The 21,583-nt window shown below is 43.6% G+C and overlaps 1 protein-coding gene across 7 annotated transcripts in view; it reads left to right on the top strand.

Annotated features, from left to right (window-relative positions):
• The window catches only part of rbms3 (RNA binding motif single stranded interacting protein 3), a 1,345,529-nt gene that overhangs the window by 996,822 nt on the left and 327,124 nt on the right, over positions 1-21,583 (top strand). The window lies entirely within an intron of this gene.

A 21,583-nucleotide genomic window follows, 5' to 3' on the forward strand; every position in this document is an offset into this window, starting at 1 on the left:
CTCTCTTCCAGCTTTCTTCACTCCCACAATAATCAGTCTGAAAAAGGGTCCTGACCTGAAACATCACTTATCCATGTTCTCCAGAGATGCTGCCTGACCCGTTGAATTATTCCATCACTTTGTGTCATGATCAGGTTCATTCATGTCCATCAGGGGAAAATCTGTCTTTGTTATCTGGTCTGACATAAATGATGCTGCAAACTCACTCCATGTGATTGATTCTTGAACATCCTTTGAAGTGTTTTACCAAGCCACTCTGTTTAAAGGCAATTGGGAATGCTGGTTTTCTCAGTAATGTCTAGATCCTTAAAAATGAATGACTACATTGACTTTCTGATCCAGAATAGAGGGAGTGCTTCATCATTAGAGGTACTCTCTTTTGGACATTAACCTTCCTCTAAAAGGTAGATGTAAAAGATCCATTGGCACTACTTAGAAGAATGTGTAAATCGGCTGTGTTGGTAATTTTTAATCTCTCACTCAAAATCATTGAACCGGTCATTTTTATTTGGTGTTTGTGAGCAAAATGTTTCCTGCATTACAATAGTGACCACACTCCACAGACTTAGCTGCAATAACTATGGAATATCTTGAAGGGGATAACAAAGCGATTATATTTGAAATATTTTCTAAATGATTAATGATTTTAGGGAGAAAAATTATTTCTCTGGTTCGTGAATTGCTAACGGTACATAATGATTACTTTAAAAAGTGTTGTGAGAGATTATAACCTTTTTTTACCAGCAGAAATAGGGCATCACAGGGAATGAATTGGCAGTGATAGACCTACTGTTACATTTCTGCTTTAAACCCATTACTGGCACAGACACAATGGGCCAGTATGCCTCCTTGTGTGTCATAAACTTTCATTGGCTAGTTTTGGGAAACTACCCACTGTCATTGCACAATGAAGCTGACAGCAACTTCAAGATTTCTTTTGTGGATGCCAAGAATTGAATGTGTGTTCAACCTTCCCCAACATAAGCAAGGTGAACCATTGAAACTGGTGAGAATGTAAGATTCATATGGATTATAATTATAATAAACCGCTCCTAAATATTCCACAAGTGTGATATTTAAGAGATATATTAAACCACAATTAGTGCATGGCAGAATATTAAGCCTTAAAATAAAATTTACATTTATCCACATTGTAAATTGTTCATAAATCTATTTCAACTTGTAAGTTATTTGACTTACATAGAAACATAAAAACATAGAAAATAGGTGCAGGAGTAGGCCATTCGGCCCTTCGAGCCTGCACCGCCATTCAATATGATCATGGCTGATCATCCAACTCAGTATCCCGTACCTGCCTTCTCTCCATACCCCCTGATCCCCTTAGCCTCTTAAATAATGCCAATGAACTGGCCTCAACTACCTTCTGTGGCAGAGAATTCCAGGGATTCACCACTCTCTGTGAGAAAAATGTTTTTCTCATCTCGGTCCTAAAAGACTTCAACTGTGACCCCTTGTTCTAGACTTCCCCATCATCGGGTACAATCTTCCTGCATCTAGCCTGTCCAACCCCTTAAGAATTTTGTAAGTTTCTATAAGATCCCCCCTCAATCTTCTAAATTCTAGCGAGTACAAGCCGAGTCAATCCAGTCTTTCTTTATATGTAAGTCCTGACATCCCAGGAATCAGTCTGGTGAACCTTCTCTGTACTCCCTCTCTGGCAATAATGTCTTTCTTTAGATTAGGAGACCAAAACTGCACGCAATACTCCAGGTGTGGTCTCACCAAGACCCTGTACAACTGCAGTAGAACCTCCCTGCTCCTATACTCAAATCCTTTTGCTATGAATGCTAACATACCATTCGCTTTCTTCACTGCCTGCTGCACCTGCATGCCTACTTTCAATGTGTTCAAGAAGGAACTGCAGATGCTGGAAGATCGAAGGTACACAAAAATGCTGGAGAAACTCAGCGGGTGCAGCAGCATCTATGGAGCGAAGGAAATAGGCGATGTTTCGGGCCGAAACGTCGCCTATTTCTTTCGCTCCATAGATGCTGCTGCACCCGCTGAGTTTCTCCAGCATTTTTGTGTACCTTTTACCTACTTTCAATGACTGGTGTACCATGACACCCAGGTCTCGTTGCATCTCCCCTTGCATCTGGACTTGCTTTTAGATTTTGATTTGCATTTTTCAGATTCTACCAAAACCTGCCAAGTTTTATGAGTTGTGTGAATATCTCATCTCATCTCATAACCTTTAGTACATTGAGGCCCTTTGATGGGAAATCTAATCAGTGATGTTCTATTTCTTGCTGTTGGATTCCCCACACACCTTCTCCCCACCCCAAGACTTGACATTTTCTGCATCAACAGACCACAGGTCATACACCACTGAAACTGGTTCCACAGCCCAACTCATCAATGCTGACCTAGATGCCATATCAAATCTAGTTCAATTTCCCTGCATTTTTCCTAATATAGCTCTGAACCTTTCCTATCCATGTGTCTTTGTGTTGTTATTGGCGTGCCAATCAGAAACCTTGGCTAACTGGGGAAGTGTGTTCCCTACTGAGAATCCGGAATGCTGCATTTAAATCTGGGGACAACGCAGCATACAAACTGGCAAGGAGTAACCTATCCCGGGGGATCAGGGAAGCGAAGAGGCTGTATGGACAAAAACTTAATAGCCACTTCGCAAATGACAAAGACACACGTCGCTTGTGGCAGGGATTTCATACCATCACTGACTACAAGCCCCCCCCGCTGCGGATATGCCAAAACGACCACTCTCTACCAGATGAACTGAACGAGTTCTACGCACGGTTTGAGGTAAAAAACAGCACCCAGTCACGTGCACTACTGCCATCTCCCAGTGACCAGTCGCTCAGGCTGTCCGCAGCCGGTGTTAAAAAGGCCTTTTCCAGCATCAATCCACGCAAAGCTGCAGGGCCGGACAACATTCCTGGATGCGTTTTAAGAGACTGCGCCGAGCAACTGAAAGATGTCTTCACAGACATTTTTAACATCTCACTCAGCCAAGCAGTAGTCCCCAACTGTCTTAAGAGTGCCACCATCGTCCCTGTCCTGAAGAAACCAAACCCAGCCTGCCATAATGACTTCCGCCCAGTGGCTCTAACACCCATAGTAATGAAGTGTTTTGAGCGACTGGTTATGCAGCATATCAAAAATAGTCTACCTGCCGACCTAGACCCACTGCAGTTCGCCTACAGAGCCAACCGATCCACAGAGGACGCAGTCTCAACAACACTGAACCTCGTACTGTCACACCTTGATCGGAAAAATACTTATGCCAGGATCCTCTTCATAGACTTCAGCTCTGCTTTTAACACAATCATTCCGCAGCAGCTGGTGGAGAAGTTGGAGCTATTGGGGGTTGATGCTGGCACATGTAACTGGGGCCTGAACTTTCTATCGCAACGGCAGCAGACAGTCAGGGTGGGCAGTAGGACATCAAAAACCATAGTCGTGAGCACTGGCTCGCCCCAAGGCTGTGTCCTAAGCCCCCTGCTGTTTAGTCTGCTTACACACGGCTGTACTGCTAGACTCAACAACAACTTCATCAACAAGTTCGCTGATGACACAACAGTGGTGGGTCTCATCAGTGACAATGATGAGTCGGCGTACAGGATGGAGGTGGAGCTGCTCACAGGATGGTGCAAATCCCACAACCTCATTCTCAACGTGGGAAAAACTAAGGAGATGGTGGTTGACTTCAGGAGGGCGGGAAAACAACACCATACACCTCTGCACATCGATGGAGCTGCTGTGGAAAGGGTCAGCAGCGTGAAGTTCCTAGGACTCCACCTGTCAGACGACCTGACGTCCACGACCAACACCACAGCACTGGTCAAGAGAGCCCAGCAGCGACTACACCCTCTCTGAAGACTACGGAAAGCAGGTCTTCCCACTACACACCTACGAACTTTTTATAGGGGGACAATCGAGAGCGCATTAACCTACGGCATCACTTCCTGGTTCGGGAGCTGCAAGGCGTACGAACGGCACCAACTAGACAGGATTGTGAAGACCGCCAGCAGGATTATTGGTGCTCCACTCCCTTTCCTGCTGGACATATACAGGAAGAGATGTATCAGCAGAGCCATCTCCATCATCAAAGACCCCTCAAAGGTTCAAAGGTTGATTTATTGTCACATACACCTAGATGTAGTGAAGGGCGAAGGTGAACATCCGGAAGTGGTAGTGCATGTCGGCACAAACGATGTCGGAAAGAAGGGGATGAATATTCTGCAGCGTGACTTTAGAGAGCTCGGAAAAATGCTGAAAAGCAGGACCTCCAGGGTTGTTATCTCCGGTTTGCTTCCAGTTCCTCGTGCTGGCGAGAGCAGGAACAGGGAGATACGGGACCTGAACGTGTGGCTGGGGAACTGGTGCACGGGGCAGGGATTTAGATTCTTAGATCACTGGGATCTGTTTTGGGGTAAGGGGGAACTGTACAAAAGGGACGGATTGCATCTTAACAGGTGTGGGACCAGCATTCTGGCAGGCAGGTTTGCCACTGCTACACGGGTGGTTTTAAACTGAATAAGGGGGGCGGGGTGTCGAATGGGATAGTGGAGGATGGAGTTAAAGGGAAAGGGTTTCTTAAATGTGTGAGCGTAGAGACAGAGGGGTGTAAAATGAGGGTAGAAGCAATAGGTAGCAAGGTGAAAAGTAAAAGTGGCAGGCAGACAAAACCAGGGCAAAAATCAGAAAGGGCCACATTTCAACATAATTGTATAAGGGGTAAGAGTGTTGTAAAAACAAGCCTGAAGGCTTTGTGTCTCAATGCAAGGAGCATTCGTAATAAGGTGGATGAGTTGAATGTGCAGATAGCTATTAATGACTATGATATAGTTGGGATCACGGAGACATGGCTCCAGGGTGACCAAGGCTGGGAGCTGAACATCCAGGGATATTCAATATTCAGGAGGGATAGAGAGAAAGGAATAGGAGGTGGGGTAGCGTTGCTGATTAGAGAGGAGATTAACGCAATGGAAAGGAAGGACATTAGTTTGGAGGATGTGGAATCGGTATGGGTAGAGCTGCGAAACACTAAGGGGCAGAAAACACTGGTGGGTGTTGTGTACAGGCCACCTAACAGTAGTAGTGAAGTTGGAGATGGTATCAAACAGGAAATTAGAAATGCGTGCGACAAAGGCAAAACCGTTATAATGGGTGACTTCAATCTACATATAGATTGGGTGAATCAAATTGGCAGGGGTGCTGAGGAAGAGGATTTCTTGGAATGTATGCGGGATAGTTATCTAAATCAACATGTAGAGGAACCAACGAGAGAGCAGGCTATTTTAGACTGGGTATTGAGTAATGAGGAAGGGTTAGTTAGCAGTCTTGTTGTACGTGCCCCCTTGGGCAAGAGTGACCATAATATGGTTGAGTTCTTCATTAGGATGGAGAGTGACATTGTTAATTCAGAAACAATGGTTCAGAACGTAAAGAAAGGTAACTTTGAGGGTATGAGACGTGAATTGGCCAAGATTGACTGGCAATTAATTCTAAAAGGGTTGACGGTGGATATGCAATGGAAGACATTTAAAGACAGCATGGATGAACTACAAAAATTGTTCATCCCAGTTTGGCAAAAGAATAAATCAGGGAAGGTAGTGCATCCGTGGATAACAAGGGAAATCAGGGATAGTATCAAAGCGAAGGATGATGCGTACAAATTAGCCAGAAAAAGCAGCATACCGGAGGACTGGGAGAAATTCAGAGACCAGCAGAGGAGGACAAAGGGCTTAATTAGGAAAGGAAAAATAGATTATGAAAGAAAACTGGCAGGGAACATAAAAACTGACTGCAAAAGTTTTTATAGATATGTGAAAAGAGAGAGATTAGTTAAAACAAATGTAGGTCCCTTGCAGTCAGAAACAGGTGAGTTGATCATGGGGAACAAGGATATGGCGGACCAATTGAATAACTACTTTGGTTCCGTCTTCACTAAGGAAGACATAAATAATCTGCCGGAAATAGCAGGGGACCGCGGGTCAAAGGAGTTGGAGGAATTGAGTGAAATCCAGGTTAGCCGGGAAGTGGTGTTGGGTAAATTAAATGGATTAAAGGCCGATAAATCTCCAGGGCCAGATAGGCTGCATCCCAGAGTACTTAAGGAAGTAGCTCCAGAAATAGTGGATGCATTAGTAATAATCTTTCAAAACTCTTTAGATTCTGGAGTAGTTCCTGAAGTTTGGCGGGTAGCAAACGTAACCCCACTTTTTAAGAAGGGAGGGAGAGAGAAAACGGGGAATTACAGACCAGTTAGTCTAACATTGGTAGTGGGGAAACTGCTAGAGTCAGTTATTAAAGATGGGATAGCAGCACATTTGGAAAGTGGTGAAATCATTGGACAAAGTCAGCATGGATTTACAAAAGGTAAATCATGTCTGACGAATCTTATAGAATTTTTCGAGGATGTAACTAGTAGCGTGGATAGGGGAGTACCAGTGGATGTGTTGTATCTGGACTTCCAGAAGGCTTTCGACAAGGTCCCACATAAGAGATTAGTATACAAACTTAAAGCACACGGCATTGGGGATTCAGTATTGATGTGGATAGAGAACTGGCTGGCAAACAGGAAGCAAAGAGTAGGATTAAACGGGTCCTTTTCACAATGGCAGGCAGTGACTAGTGGGGTACCGCAAGGCTCAGTGCTGGGACCCCAGCTATTTACAATATATATTAATGATCTGGATGAGGGAATTGAAGGCAATATCTCCAAGTTTGCGGATGACACTAAGCTGGGGGGCAGTGTTAGCTGTGAGGAGGATGCTAGGAGACTGCAAGGTGACTTGGATAGGCTGGGTGAGTGGGCAAATGTTTGGCAGATGCAGTATAATGTGGATAAATGTGAGGTTATCCATTTTGGTGGCAAAAACAGGAAAGCAGACTATTATCTAAATGGTGGCCGACTAGGAAAAGGGGAGATGCAGCGAGACCTGGGTGTCATGGTATACCAGTCATTGAAAGTGGGCATGCAGGTGCAGCAGGCAGTGAAGAAAGCGAATGGTATGTTAGCTTTCATAGCAAAAGGATTTGAGTATAGGAGCAGGGAGGTTCTACTGCAGTTGTACAGGGTCTTGGTGAGACCACACCTGGAGTATTGCATACAGTTTTGGTCTCCAAATCTGAGGAAGGACATTATTGCGATAGAGGGAGTGCAGAGAAGGTTCACCAGACTGATTCCTGGGATGTCAGGACTGTCTTATGAAGAAAGACTGGATAGACTTGGTTTATACTCTCTAGAATTTAGGAGATTGAGAGGGGATCTTATAGAAACTTACAAAATTCTTAAGGGGTTGGACAGGCTAGATGCAGGAAGATTGCTCCCGATGTTGGGGAAGTCCAGGACAGGGGGTCACAGCTTAAGGATAAGGGGGAAATCCTTTAAAACCGAGATGAGAAGAACTTTTTTCACACAGAGAGTGGTGAATCTCTGGAACTCTCTGCCACAGAGGGTAGTCGAGGCCAGTTCATTGGCTATATTTAAGAGGGAGTTAGATGTGGCCCTTGTGGCTAAGGGGATCAGAGGGTATGGAGAGAAGGCAGGTACAGGATACTGAGTTGGATGATCAGCCATGATCATATTGAATGGCGGTGCAGGCTCGAAGGGCCGAATGGCCTACTCCTGCACCTAATTTCTATGTTTCTATGATATATGTATTTTTATTTCTATTTATTTTTTATTGCACACTGAATGGACACTGGTTGAGCAATGTTTTTTTGTTTCCTCTGGGTATGTGAGTACTCAGGAAAATGACAATAAAGATATACTTGATACATGATATTGGATATGCCTCAACTACCTCCACTGCAGCTAATCCATATACCCACCATCCTCTGAGTGAAAAAGTTACCCCTCAGGTTCCGATTACATCTTTCTCCTCTAACCTTAAACCTATGTCCTTTGGTTCTTGATTGCCCTACCCTGGGGAAAGGACTGTGCAGTCACCTTATCTATTTCCCTCTTAATCTGTTTAGCCTCCTGCACTCCAGGCAAAAAAGCCCAAGCTTTCCCAATCACTCCCTGTAGTTCAGGCCCTTGAATCATCCCTGAACTCTTGCCAAATGAATGACTTTCTTCCTATGGCAGGGTGACCGAAACCCTGACTTACGTAATTGTTGACTTATGTAAACTGACACTTACCTAAGCAATTAATAAGCCCACTCGTTTTTTCCAAGTTGCTCGTCTCGGTAGTCTGGGCACTGCTGCCATTGCATGCAGTCATTTCGACAGGCCTGTCAGTTGTTCTTGTGGATGTCGGAACATGGTCTCCACGTTGATTAGAAAATTTACGTGTGCACAGTAGCACTTCCGTTTCTGACATGCCACATCTAACTTATGCAGACATAACCTTTAAGTAAGTCAGGGAGCATCTATACTCAGTTCTTGAATTGATGAAGGTAAATGTACCAAAAGCCTTCTTTACTATTATATCGACCTTCAAGGAACTCTGTACCTATACTCGAATGCTCTGCTCTACAACACTCCACAGGATGCTACTGTTCACTGCAATGGTCCTGCCCTGCTATGACTTCCCAAAATGAAACACCTCAAATTTATCTGCATTAAACTCCATAGCCATTCTTCAGCCCATTTACGCAGCTGATCAATATCCTGCTCTAATTTTTGATAACCATCTTCACTGTCTGATACCACCTTCTTCAATATCATCTGCAAAATTATAATACATAGATGTATGAATAAATCAGAACCTACCAGAGAATGACATCCAATAATGCAAACAAACCATTACTATTTCAACTCCTGCTGATGTAGAGCAGGAACATCTCAGAGGGAGGAGGGAATAGTAAGTTGGATGGTATGAAAGTGTGAGAGTTGAACGGTGTACGTGGAGGCAAACAAGCGAGAGAGACACTGAGTGAAAAGGAGAGAGTTGTTTGTGAACTTAAACCCATGTAATGCAGATATGGAGAAGGAATCTCAATTATTGCTGAATATGGTTTGTGATTGTTGATTCTTCCTTTCTCTCAACCCTGATCCCCAGTCCACTCCATTCTACCCCTCCATTCCCCCTCTCTGTCCCATCCACTCCAGTCCATATGCCTCTCTATCCCATGCCTTTCCTTCTGTTCCTGCTTCATCTCCAATCTGCGCCCCATCACCACCCACATCATTCCATCTCACCCTCGTCTACTTATCCCCCTCACCACCTCGTTCTTCTTGCTTTATCCCTTTCTCATTCTCCTTAACTCAATATAACAGTTTGAACATTAATGAAAACATTTCCACAGTTTTCATTGAAAGTGAGAGTGCTTGAAATAAAGTGGCAATTAAAGCTCATGCACAATGTCAGTTGATTGACTTTAAAGAGCGTAAAAATATATGAGAAGCTTTTCTGATAACCATTGAAAAACTACAAAAGGTTTCAGCCGAATAAATTACAATTCCATTCCTTTTTATTCAATTTTCTTGCATTTTGAAGATCCATGCATTGCTATTTTAAAAGGCTATGGTTTGTATGCGGTTGATTCTTCACTGACATGCATCACCCTTTGCAACACTTCAATCATAAATACCTAATTTATATTTAAAATTCGTGTGATGAATTGATGTAAAACTGAAACTTTTTGTTAGTCGAGGAACAGTTATTAACAAACATTTCTTAGGTTAATCGTTTCTCATAACCAGGGAATTAATCATGTAGTTACCATATTTTTAAGGGTTTAATGTTTAAACTCTGTTTAATAAAAGGGTTGGTTTAGAAGTTGAGGGGCATGATTAAAGGCATTCACTTTTACTTTTCTGGGCAATGCAAAATTGTCTTGTGTCCAAAGGTTTGGGTTCTATTGAACCATTGTGACATACTTTTCTTTTGCATGCTGTGCAGTGAACAGTGGAAATGTTGTCAGATGAGACTAGGGCTCAGAGGATCAGGGATTGGAGCCAGGAGGCGAGGTAAGGTGTGGGCTGGTGGTGCTTGAGCGGCTGGACATCATGAGTTTGTCAGGGTTTCAGAGACATCCATGAGTGGTAATGGCTGTCCAGAAATATGCACATTATCTGGGTAGACATGGAGGTGGATTTGCTTGGGGACACAGTTGGGAAATTCAGGAATTGAACTGATCTTGGAGGTTAGGGCTATTACACAATTGAGGCTATTAGTATCTTCATTTGGCGATTTGGGAAAATTGTTGCCTGAGTTGATCTGAGATTAAGTCCATGAATCAATGGGGGCACAAGGCCCCATTACCAATTGTTCTATTGGGTCTTAGGGTTTGAGTCTAACAGGATTTGTGAGGCAGGGCAGCTAATTTGTGTTCTGACTCAATCAGTGGTCAGGACCTAGGGCAATTGAGGGACTGGAAGGCTATAGGATGGCATACGAGTTGAAAAGATGAGAGAGTTATGGGCCGGTGAGATTGGTAGGTGTTCATGAGCATATCTATCATGATGATATCCGGTGGCGCTGTTACTGGCTGCCTCCGCCTTCATTTTGGTATCTTTTTTATTTTTTGTTGTGTTTAAAGTATGTTTTGTTTTTTTTGTTTTGTTTTATGTGGGGGGAAGAGGGTATGGTAAGGGGGAAACCGACCTTCAGTCGCTTCCTGGAAAGGATGCGACTATTATTCGAGTTGCCTCCTCGCCCCCCCCCCCCCCCTCGGCCTACCTACTGGATTGGCGCGGCATTTCCTGCCGGGACCGACCACAGCTCCAGCAGCGGCGGCGCAGCGCTGGATACATCACGGAGCGGGCGATGCCTCACCTGGGATCGCCGTTCGGAGCTCCGGAGTGTTGGGCCTGCTGCATCGACATCGCGGAGCTGTGGTTCACGGAGCTCCCAACGTGGGCGGCACTGACCAACTTTGCGGAGTCCTGCGACCCTTTGTCGAGGGTCGCCAGCGTGAATCTCCACCCAGCTCGGCCTGTGGACTTCGGGAGCCGCGGACTCCTGTGGGAGGTGGCTGATTTAGAGGTCCAGGCCGCTGACGATGTTCTCCCGTTCGACCTTGGGGTTCCATCATTCCTGGCGAGAGGACCTGAGCATCGTGCCACCCGGGGTGCTCGGGAGGCGCCGACCACGGGTGAACATCTAGGAAGATCAGCTACGAGGTTGACTGGACTTAGGTTCCTTCCCTCACAGTGGGGAACTTTGGTGCCACTGTGGGGATGTTTGTGTCGTGGACTTCTGTGTTTTGTGCTTTTTTTTTATCTGTATGACTGTAAGGAAAATAGCATTTTGTTGTCTCTAGACAATTACAATAAATTGAATCCAATCCAATCCAATGGAGAAGATCCTGGAAAGCAAGAAGGTAAGTATAAATGTTCGGCTGAGTTCAGTTCCAGCATGGACCATGTCTGTTTCAGGTTTTGGGCACGTAATTGTGTTTTATTCCATTTTATATTGATATATTTTGTTTTCTCTACCTTTGGAGCATAAGAGTGTAACATCTCCCATTGAAGTTGACTGCTCAGCTAAAGCTCTGAACGTGGACGTTTGCTTACTTGCAGCCAATTTAATCTGATCTGCTGTCCCAAGTGGCTTAGCTCACTGTTTTAGTCAGTTACTTTTTTGCAATCACATGTGTTTAATCTTATTAGTTTCCACATGGAATGCATTTTATAAGAAATCAAGCAAAAGTTCTATATTTATGGTTTCTGCAGGCAAAAGGAACCGATGATTGTTTTACCAGTTGTGCATTGAATTTGTAAAAATGGAAGGGAGATAGGTTTGTGTGATGATCTGGCCATGTCCACAAATCTCTACAATTTCTTGCGGTCTTGGATGCAGCTGTTCCCAAACCATGTTGTGATGTATGCTGATAAAATGCTTTCTATGACGCATCTGAAAAAGTTGGTGAGGGTTGTTGGAGACATGCTGAACTTCCTTTGCCTTCCAAGGAAGAAGAGGCATTGGTGTGCTTTATAGGCCATTCCTTTGATGTGGATGGTCCAGAACATATTGCGTGTTATATTTATTCCTCAGAACTTGAAGCTATTCTATTTCAAACCAGCATTTGGTTTGGATTTTGCTCAAAGGATTCCAACTTGTTGCTTCAGCGATGAAAGAATGTTAGGTCAGGAAGTGGCATCAGAAGACAGAGGAATAAGGTCTCTTGGGTATATCATCAAACGTTTTTCAGCTTTTATTGTCATAATTGAATCTTAAGTGATGTTGTCTATAGCTGAAAGGGTGGGAAGTATTTTTACAGCAAAAGGGGCTTGATTAAGCAAGCCCAAAATGCATTTTGTGGTTTGGAATATATTGTTCACCACTGGTCACAAAACTACCAGATAAATCAAGACCTTCAGCTTATGATGCCTTATCCTCAGCCTATGAGTTAGCATATACCTGTGAGAGGCAGTTGAGTTGAACCATATGAGCAAGTTGTTTTGAGCAAAATACAAAATGCTGGAGGAACTCAACGGGTCAGGCAACATCTGTGGAGGGAGTGGGAAATTGGTGTTTTGGGTCGGGACCTTTCTTCAGACTCAACTGAGCAAAATATTTTCTTGATTTATAAAGAATATTGTTTGTATGTTAAGCCTGGCCAACAATAACCATGAAATGTCTGCCTTCTTTGCCAGATGAGAGTTTGCATGCATTTCACTGCTTCTCAGGGGGAGGGGTTCTTTTGAGAGGCTTGATTTAAAAAAAAAATTCTTCTGGTGTCTATGGGGAAATAATTATTATTTTCTCTCCTTCTGATAAATTCTGAGCTCTAAAAATCTGGTCTAAATTATTTCTGAGTGTTGATTGATGTCATGTTGCTAATTATATTTGCTATGTTTGCATCGCCTTGATGTAAAGTCTTATTGAATAGATTTTTTCCTGAATACCTTACATTTGTTTGACCTGTTGGTAGGCTAAATCTTTTTTTTAGCACAAATTTTAATCAAGGCCCATCCTGACTTCATCCGGTATATAAACATACAATTAACATTTGAGGCAGTCAATGGTTAGAAAGAAAAGCTCTGTAACTAAGTCCCTACTTTAGGGTATTATACATTATTGAATTGTAGATCTTTGATATTCCTGATTATTACCAAGTCAGGGGGCAAACTTGAGACTTCTCTGGACTGCCTGGGATGTTTTTTTAAGAACCATTCCACATTGTCATTGGGAGTGCAAGTCATGAGAGTTGTATTTTCTTTGGCCTCTTTCAGTCGTGGCTGACATTGGGTGTGTCCAGGATGCTATACCCTATATGGAGGAAGCCTGTGCATGACTTTGTTTAACGTGGGGAGACGGGTGCACAGACAGCCACCCCACGGTCCTTGACAGATCTGGGTCAGGATCCAGTGGCATGGAGTCCAAGACGACCGGAGACCCTTTTCTGCTGCAGCCTTCATCCGCCTTCTCAGCCGTTGTGACGCTCCACTGTGGTCAACCATCGTCTTGGTTGCATTGCTCTTTGTCAGAGACCTCCCCCTCGACCTTACCACCATGGGTGGCCCTACCAGGACCATAGCTCCAGACGGCATCACTCTCAGGATCTCAGGTCCACACAAGCTTCTCCACCACGACAAGATGACAATCCACAGAGAAGAGTACTTATAGTGCTAGAAATGAAACCAGGCTTGCTGGTATTGTGGAAATGGAGAGGAGAGGTTTGGTGTAATCGTGGTTAGTATCATGCCTGGGAGAGTACTGGCAAAAAGATAACTGGGAGGAAAACATCTTGATAGATTTGGGGAACATTGAAACGTTATTGTGGATATGTTTCGGGGAAGAATAGGATGAAGAGGTTGGTTAAGGTGACAATCAATGGGGTCAGGCAATGGTGCATCATTTGGGAGAGGATCTAAGATGTTGCTGAATTAGTGATGAGATAGAGAGAGTTGATGGTATCTGAGAGAAAAAACTTCGATATCTACGATAGCTGGAAAGTCAAAATTAATTAAATATATCTGTAATTTTAAAGAAAAAAAGAACATTGCCATTGACTCGTAGAAATCCTTGGCTCATGATTGTTGAAAATGGAGGAATTTTCAGAATATCACTGAGAATCCTGAGCTTAATCATGGGCATGTGGATGCCCAATGAAAATGGTAAAAGTTGCTTACCACTTACCTATTTGCCCATTCCATTTGTCATACTCTGCCCCATCTATGGCAATGTCTGTAGGTTTTACATTTCCTTCATCGGCCACCTTTGAAACTGGAGAATTAGAGAAGCAAGTTATATCTGACCCTGAATGAATGGCTCAGGTACAAATTCTGAAAATATAGTATCATACAAACATAGAAAATAGGTGCAGGTGTAGGCCATTCGGCCCTTTGAGCCAGCACCGCCATTTAATGTGATCATGGCTGATAATACAAAATCAGTACCCCGTTCCTGCTTTTTCCCCCATATCGCTTGATTCCTTTAGCCCTAAGAGCTAAATCTAACTCTTGAAAACATCCAGTGAATTGGCCTCCACTGCCTTCTGTGGCAGAGAATTCCACAGATTCACAACTCTGGGTGAAAAAGTTTTTCCTCATCTCGATGGCCTACCCCTTATTCTTAAACTGTGACCCCTGGTTCTGGACTACCCCAACATCGGGAACATTTTATATGTCTCTGTAAGATCCCCTCTCATCCTTCTAAATTCCAGTGAATTCAAGCCCAGTCGACCCATTCATTCATCATATGTCAGTTCTACCATCCCGGGAATTGACCTGGTGAACCTACGCTGCACTCCCTCAATAGTAATAATGCCCTTCCTCAAATTAGGAGACCAAAACTGCACACAATACTCCAGATGCGGTCTCTCCAGGGCCCTGTTAAACTGCAGTAAGACCTCCTTGCTCTTAAACTCAAATCCTCTCGCAATGAAGGAAAATAGTAAGATTAAACGAGAACTTACCAGTTCGAAGTTTGATCGTTATTTTATGAGGAGTAACGTTGAGGGATTACGTGAAGAACCCGCCAGGACGCATGCGTGTCATTCTTCAAAGTAGCGGTGTGAAATCACAGATAACAGTAATGACTGAACATAGTAAGATTAGAGAAGAGGATACCAGTTGAACTGTATGATCAAGGGTGGGAGCGGAGGGCACGTAATCCCTCAACGTTACTCCTCATAAAATAACGATCAAACTTCGAACTGGTAAGTTCTCGTTTAATCTTACTATTTTACTTCGGAGTCACGTGAGTGACTACGTGAAGATTTCAAAGCTCTGTGATTTCATGCCGTGGAAACGAGTCCATGCATCACATCTGCCTTAATAGACTAAGGGAGGAATTGTGTTAACATGTTTAAACATGAATCCGACATTGAAATCCATGATAAAGTTATTAACAACAAATTATAGCCCCTATTTCATGGGGTGAAATCATATTACAGAACTTAAAATTGATTCTGCAAAAGTTCCAGGTTTAACCACTAGTTTATGGTAGAATTGTTGGAACGTTTTTTCCCTTGACCATCCTGCTATCTCCAGGATTTGGTCCATCGGTACGTCCAACTCCATAGCTGCCGATGTAGCTGCAGCCCTGGTGGAATGAGATTTGAATATGTTAGTATCCACCCCAGCTGTTGTTAAAACCTGTTTCAGCCATCTGGAAATAGTTTGAACCGACACTTTTTTGTGGGGTTGCTTGTGGCTGATTAGTAGTGCCATCTCATAGCCTCTGATGTTTTTGGTGTTCTCCATATATAACAATAAATGTCTTATTATACAGAGACGATCATCTATAGGGTAAGCCCTAAATTCTATTTTGAGGCCTGATGGTCCCGGTCTGTTTTGTTTGACTAATTCGTAAACATGAAAAGTTATATTTCTTGTTGAAGAAGTCATATTGTCCAGCCTTAACTTATGTAAAGACTGTACCCTTTGTGCTGTGACCAAATCCATCAGCATGACTGTTTTATGCGTCAGTTTTTGCAGGGACAGAGCTGTTGCTGGAGACCAGTTCCTTAGCAACGTTAGGACAATACTCACATCCCATATTTGAGAGTACTTGGTTCTTGAGGGATTGATATTAAAAAATTCCCCTCATAAGTTTGGTTACCAGGGGGTGAGTCCCAACAGAATGACGCTCTGATCCTCGCCATATATATGCTGAAAGGGCACTTATGGCGCAGTTAATGGCACTGTAACTGAGCCCCTCATCATAATGGAGGCCTGCCAGGAATTCCAGAACAGACGTTTTGTTCGTCGTACAGTAGTGATGTTGTTCCTAGAACAATATTTCCCACTTCCTGATGTGGACCCGATATAGTTTCTTCGTGGACTGCCTGTGAGCCGCTGTATATGTTCATTGTTCAGTTCGTTAGTCCCAGGTCCAGAAATGGTTACTTAAGATTCTGCTGGCGAACACATTTGTCCTATTATGGTAGGGATGATTTTCCCGCCCGTTATGGGATGAACCAACAATCTGGTTATTTCGGAACGGAGAGCCATGTTTAGTTGTATTTTGCGTAATACCCGACTGATGAGGCAGAAAGGAGGGAATGCATAGAAAGAACAATTCCCCCCCCCCCCCCCCCCCCCCCCCCCCCAATGCAGCGAGAAGGCATCCATCGCTGATGCCCCAGTCTGATTCCCAAGAAACACAGATAGGCAACTGGTGATTAAGCCGAGATGCAATAGATCAATCTCTGGTGTTTCATATCATGCTACAGTATCAGCAAACACTTTGTGGTCCAACATCCATTCGATGTTTGTCATGATTGTGTTAGCCGAATTATCACATGATACCGATTTGATTCCACCCATGTAGTTAGTATATGTCACCATGGTGGTATTATCAATCTGTAGTCTAATATGCAGGTGATGCATTTCTGAACAGTATGATTTTAGTCCATAGAATGCACCCAACATTTCCAAGTAGTTTATGACATGTATCTGAAGCAATGATGCTTCTTGTGCATCCCATCTATATCCACAACTAGAGATGGGGTTAGTAACACGCCAACCATGAACACTGGCATCAGTTTGTAGCACCACTGAATGGTTGCTGACAATGATAGGGTTTGAACAATGCCCAATATTTCCCCTATCATTGTAATTCCGTGATTGCTTAGATTGGTAGCCTCATTGGTCTCTACACATGACCAGTATAGATTTTAAGTGCTTATACCTTTGTCCTTGTAATTATTGGTAATACAAAGGTCAAACAGTGTGGCTGGAAAGGCCACAGTATTGCCAATTACCCTTGCTACCAGTCGAATAGGTGGTTTACTGATGTCAATGAGGTTGTTGGCCTCAGTTAAGTCTGTACCTTCTTTTGATAAGTTACCCACATGTGGACTAAGTCAAAGGTGAACCCCAAGTAGTCCTTAGTGGTGGAAGGTGTTAGCTTAGAATTAATAACGTCTATAATCCTTCCGCATAGGCACCGTATAGTAAGCATCTTTTAATGGATGCAATCCATAAAGTAGCCTATGGAATCAATTGTTTGGCAGTAACAAAGGTTTCCAATTTCGAATGAATTTACTGCACAATGTATTCAGGTTTGTCAGACCTGAATGATTGGTAACCACATCTTTTGGTTTTCGTAAAGATATTGACACGAATTCCAAATAGTCGTGTTGGGATTTCCCCATGATTCCCTAGCATCTAGCCTCTCCAGTTCAGCATGCGCTTCCAGTTTTTCTTATCATGAAGGCACGAACGTTCAGTTCGGTACATGCTGAACCGGGAAATTTTGTGCACAAATTCAATTGCATATCCCTGAACACTAGGTAGAAAATAAGCGTTAGTAGTTATTGCACTCCATGCCTCCCAAGAAAATGTAATCTACACACCAATTTGTGTTATTTACACCTCCTGTTTTTGGAAGAGACCAGACCCCCCTACCTCCATGGTGACCAGTGGAAAGTTTGTTTTCTTCCTTGCAGTCGTCGTAGAGGTTGTGGCGTCGGTTTTTGGATTTGGGATTTGGGGTTGCACGTCTTCCACGAAGGCCGGTCTGGGCCAGGCCTAAAAGACCTCTGTCCTGTAGCCCGGCCTTTGAGCTTTCACCAGCTTCTGTGTGTTTTCCTGCTGGTGGGTGCGTGGAGGTGCTGTTGTCGTGTGTAGGAGATCCTGCCTGTTGCCGCCTTTATGAGCCCCAGGGTATTGGCCTTATTGAGCTATTTTACCTGTTTTGACAGGTTGCCCCCAAGTAGTAATATTGGTGGTTTAATCCCTCCAGGTCTGCACAGCTCTGCAAACTTAGGGTTTAAAGCTGGGCAGATGGCGTTCTCCTGAGACTATTAATCTCATCCTCCGTATTGCAGAATAATGCCACAGCGTCTTAGCTAAACATCCTGCCTTCTGATTCCCGTTCCAATGTGTTTTCAGATGTAACTGTTCACCGTGGGAAATTTTTGAGGGATACCCATTTTCCGGTACCAAATATTTGGCAGTAGTGTCTATTACAGCCATGTTCCTGTAGTTGTTTTTAGATGTACAAACTTGGACTCTTTTTCCAGGAGGTTTCCTTGTTCTTGCACCCCCTGCACACTGATTTCTTCCTTCAGCAAAACCCCTCTTCAGAGCCAGCCCAGAATTGGTTCCCAGTACTCCCCTCTGTCGAGGGAGATGCACTGTGCAGCCCTGATAAGGTGCTGCCATGGGTGTATTATATACCCATTGTGACTAGACTCCATCTCCCAGGGTCTGTCACAGTGGAGCATGTGCTCCATAAGCCGCTCTATTTGGCCCCAGTAACGCTGGTCCCCGCGGCATTTCTTTGCAGTTCGACTTGTCAGCCAAGTCGGGCACAGCTGATCCCACTAACGGTGATCTGGTGCCGTCAGCCGCTGCTGGCTGTCCGCAACTCCGTAGTTCTTCCCAGCCAGTGCAGCCCTTGTGGACTCCTGTCCATAGTATCCCCCTGTGAAAACCAGCACGTGAAACAAAGCATGACCGCAGTAATTCCCTTACCTGTCGGTCTTGGTTTTAAAACTTGCCACTGCAGGGGAATACTCCCCCCCGCCTGCCGCTTTGACTTGTCAGAGTCAACGGCTCTGTCTGTGTAGTCTTCCCGCCCGGCCGTGGTGTTGATCTGGCCGGTGCGGGTGCCAAGTCGGGCACAGCTGATCCCACTCACGGTGATGCTGGTGCCTTTAGCTGCTGCTGGCTGCCCGCAACTCCGCGGTTTCCCCAGCCAGTGCAGCCCTTGTGGACTTGTCCATATTTCCCCCCTGTAAGAAACAGACACGGAAAACAAACACGACTGCAGCAATTCCCTTACCTGTCGGTCTTGGTTTAAAAAAAACACAAAAAAAAACAAAAACTTGCCGCTGCAGGGCAACTCCGCGGTCCTCCCCAGCCAGCTTTAGATGCAGCCCTTGTGGACGCTATTTTTGTCCAGTTTCCCCCTGTAAAAAACAGCGCGGGAAACAAAAAATGACCACAGAGTAATTCACTTACCTGTCCTTTGTTGTTTGTCATGTACATCAATGATCTGGATGAAGGGGTGGTAAATTGGATTAGTAAGTATGCAGATGATACCAAGATAGGGGGTGTTGTGGATAATGAAGAGGATTTCCAAAGTCTACAGAGTGATTTAGGCCATTTGGAAAAATGGGCTTAAAGATGGCAGATGGAGTTTAATGCTGATAAATGTGAGGTGTTACACCTTGGCAGGACAAATCAAAATAGGACGTACATGATAAATGGTAGGGAATTGAAGAATACAGTTGAACAGAGGGATCTGGGAATAACCGTGCATAGTTCCTTGAAGGTGGAATCTCATATAGATAGGGTGGTAAAGAATACTTTTGTTATGCTAGCCTTTATAAATCAGAGCATTGAGTATAGAAGCTGGGATGTAATGTTAAAATTGTACAAGGCATTGGTGAGACCAAATCTGGAGTATGGTGTACAATTTTGGTCGCCCAATTATAGGAAGGATGTCAACAAAATAGAGAGAGTACAGAGGAGATTTACTAGAATGTTGCCTGGGTTTCAACAACTAAGTTACAGAGATAGGTTGAATAAGTTAGGTCTTTATTCTCTGGAGCGCAGAAGGTTAAGGGGGGACTTGATGGAGGTCTTTAAAATGATGAGAGGGATAGACAGAGTTGACGTGATCAAGCTTTTCCCTTTGAGAATAGGGAAGATTCAAACAAGAGGACATGACTTCAGAATTAAGGGACAGAAGTTTAGGGGTAACATGAGGGGGAACTTCTTTACTCAGAGAGTGGTAGCGGTGTGGAATGAGCTTCCAGTGGAAGTGGTGGCGGCAGGTTCGTTGGTATCATTTAAAAATAAATTGGATAGGCATATGGATGAGAAGGGAATGGAGGGTTATGGTATGAGTGCAGGCAGGTGGGGACTAAGGGAAAAAAGTTGTTCGGCACGGACTTGTAGGGCCGAGATGGCCTGTTTCCGTGCTGTAATTGTTATATGGTTATATGGTTATATGGTTATATGGTCGCGGTTTCAAATTTACCGCTGCGGGGGAACGTCGTTCCACCCCGTCTGTCTTTTCGCAATGCGTGAAGTGATATGACACGCATGTGTCCTGGCGGGTTCTTCACGTAGTCACTCACGTGACTCCGAAGTAAAATATGCCATTAGGCTTCTTCACTGCCTGCTGTACCTGCGTGCTTACGTTCAGTGACTGATGGACAAGGAAACCCAGGTCTCATTGCACCTCCCCTTTTCCTAATCTGACACCATTCAGATAATAATCTGCCTTCCTGTTCTTGTCACCAATGTGGATAACCTCACATTTATCCACATTATACTACATCTGCCATGCATCTGCCCAATCACCCAACCTATCCAAGTCATCCTGCAGCCTCATAGCATCCTACTAGCAGCTCACACTGCCACCCAGCTTTGTGTCATCTGCAAACTTGGAGATGTTACATTTAATTCCCCTGTCTAATTAAACATGTATCAAACATTGTGCAAATGAAGATTAAAGTGCAATTAAAATTCGAGTCTGTCAGTAGCACAAAATGGCAACATCAAATCAGCACTTACTTATAAACACTGCTCAATTTATTTTGCACTGCCAAGTGGGCGGCTGATTCATGACAATGAATGTGAAATTTGACAAAAATTGGACAATTCAAGACTTCTTTAATGATGTGCCACAGCTAGAGAAGCAACACCCCTGAGGAGATGAGATCTTGTAAATACATTTCCTGTTAAACAAACTTTGTTTATTTGACTGTGTAACTCTTCTGAGAACAAACAGATTATGAAAAGATTGACGTTTCTTTGTGGTTTTCAGTTTTCATTCTACTGTGGTTGAAATGCAAGTGCCAGAAATGACATATTTTGATGCCACATCAGTTAGATCCAAAATTATGCTTTAAAGTAACAAACCCCTATTGGATTTAGGTCTCAAAGTGAACAATAGATGTCAAGCAACTCCAGCAGTGCATCTGTTTACCTACTGTTTCTCCTTTCCAATATTTTTCGAATACCAATGGACCTGCAGTGTGTGTTTCAAATGTCTGCCATTTGTAGGTGTTATCTTGAAGTAGTTACAAGGCATTATTCGAATCCTTAGTTTAGATAATAATGGATATTAATATAATTTTAAGGGAGTCTAATTATAAGATTTCTATATTTGATAATATGAGTGAGATGAAGTTGTCTGAACCATAAAATATCATAAAATTGCCTTCAGTGCATGTTAATTAACATAAATTCAATTGTATTTCCATTTGGCAGTTACTGTTAACCTTGATG

The sequence above is a fragment of the Amblyraja radiata genome, chromosome 2 (assembly GCF_010909765.2).
Source record: "Amblyraja radiata isolate CabotCenter1 chromosome 2, sAmbRad1.1.pri, whole genome shotgun sequence".
NCBI classification, from domain to species: Eukaryota; Metazoa; Chordata; class Chondrichthyes; order Rajiformes; family Rajidae; genus Amblyraja; species Amblyraja radiata.